Here is a 2,409-nt window from a genome sequence, read left to right on the forward strand (position 1 = left end):
GCCCTCGAAATATATTAGACTCAAGGTATATTCACATCCGTCGTTTAATAAACTTCTTTCTTCCGGAGAGTTACCATACGACGATTACCGAGAACGTTGAAGACCACATTGTCAGAGTCGTTATTAAGATATTGTACCTGTAGTTCGTCATTTTTGTTACGACTTTGATAACCCTGAATACTGACTTGTTATTACGACATGATCCTTACCTCTCGTAATTTCAAGATAGATAAATCGTCAAGTAAACCGTTATATAACGTCTGGGGTTATTACAGAATAGATGATTCAATATGGAAATAGTTAATATATATGTTTTGACGTCACAACAACATAAATAAATCGTTATCTATATCGTTATGTAAGTGTTACGTCATGTTTACGACGAAGACATAAAGAAATGTTAACACGTGACACTGAGGACCCGACCATTTGATATTCTGGGGGCAGCATCGGACTTTTGTTAGAGACTTTGTTCAGTCACGGACCTAAAGCATTCATTGTTTTCCCCGAAAGGGGGATCCAAGTATTATTTAGTTATTCGCTACATAGCGTGGTATGCGAACGATTATTCATTGCTGTCCGGGACAAAATATATTTTCCTTATGATCGGCGCCTCATTTGCTTCCGTACCTACCCATCACTATGACAACGAGGTGTACCAGGAAGGGAACAGTGCATTAATTGTTGACAAGACACTTCAAGTAGGCGCGACTGTCCATAAAACACTGTCGCTAATTATAACAGTTGTCTGAAGGGAATGTAGGTATATCGGATAGACGTTGTAGGTATGGGATAGACGATGTAGACGATGGGAAAGACGATGTAGACGATGGGATAGACGGTGGGTTTAAAATGACTGGAAGAATAAGATGAATATCAGCCGGATTTTTGGCGTCACCCTTACCCTTACCCTTACCCGCACCCGTACCCTTACCTGCACCAGTACCCGCACCCGCACCCGCACACGAACCACATCTGTACACGCACCTGTGCCTGCATCCGCACCAGAACCTGTACCCGTACAAGCACACATACCCACATCCCTGGTGGACACGCACACCCACACCCACACCCACACCCACACCCACACCCACACCCACACTCACACCCACACTCACACCCACACCCACACCCACACTCACACCCACACCCACACCCACACCCACACCCACCCCCACACCCACACCCACACTCACACCCACACCCACACCCACACCCACACCCACACCCACAACCACAACCACAACCACGAGCAAGATCCGCACACGCAAACGCACACGCACGCACACCCTCTCCACCACTTTTAATCGCAAACGCACCTGCACCTGCACCCGTACCCGCACGACATCTATACACGCACACGCACTAGCACCCGCACCTGCGACTGTACCCGCACCCGCACCTACATCAGCACCCGTTCCTGCACCACATAGGTACCCGCACCTACACCAGCACCCGTTCCTGCACCACATAGGTACCCGCACCTACACCAGCACCCGTTCCTGCACCACATAGGTACCCGCACCTACACCAGCACCCGTTCCTGCACCACATAGGTACCCGCACCTACACCAGCACCCGTTCCTGCACCACATAGGTACCCGCACCTACACCAGCACCCGTTCCTGCACCACACCTCTACCCGCACCAGCATCTTTACGCGCACCAGCACCAGTACCTGTACCACCACCCGCAACAGCACCTGCGCGTGCACCTATACATGCACCAGCACCTGGTACCGCTTCCGCATCAAAGGCCACACCCACAACCGCCGAAGAGGCCACACACACACCCGCACGCACAACCACGCTCATCCCCACCACTCGCTCCATAACCCACACGTACACCCGCCAGGGAAGCCACACCCTCACCAACACCCACAACGGCACCCACACTCACACAACAACCGCACACACCTGCACACAGTCACACCCGCACCCGTCCCAGAGACAACACCCGTACCCGAACGCACACACCCAAATCCACACCCGTCATCAGAAGCAACACCCGCACCCGGCCGCCCCAGAGACAACACCCGTACCCGAACGCACACCGACACACACTCCCGCAACCATGCTTACGCCTACACCCACACCCAAAATCATATCCTCACAAACACTCTCACCCGCACGCACAACCACACCTGCACCAGAAGCCACATCTGTACTCGCACCCGTACCAGCATCCGCACCTGCACCCGCACTAGCACTTGTACCCGCACCAAAACCTGTATCTGCACCAACGTCTCTACCCGCACCAGCACCAGCACCAGGACCAGCACCAGGACCAGCACCAGGACCAGCACCAGCACCAGCACCAGCACCAGCACCAGCACACGCACCTGCACCCGCACTAGCACTTGTACCCGCACCAAAACCTGTATCTGCACCAACGTCTCTACCCGCACCA

The sequence above is a fragment of the Haliotis cracherodii genome, unplaced genomic scaffold, assembly GCF_022045235.1.
Source record: "Haliotis cracherodii isolate W230 unplaced genomic scaffold, xgHalCrac1.p SCAF_12, whole genome shotgun sequence".
Lineage (NCBI taxonomy): Eukaryota > Metazoa > Mollusca > Gastropoda > Lepetellida > Haliotidae > Haliotis > Haliotis cracherodii.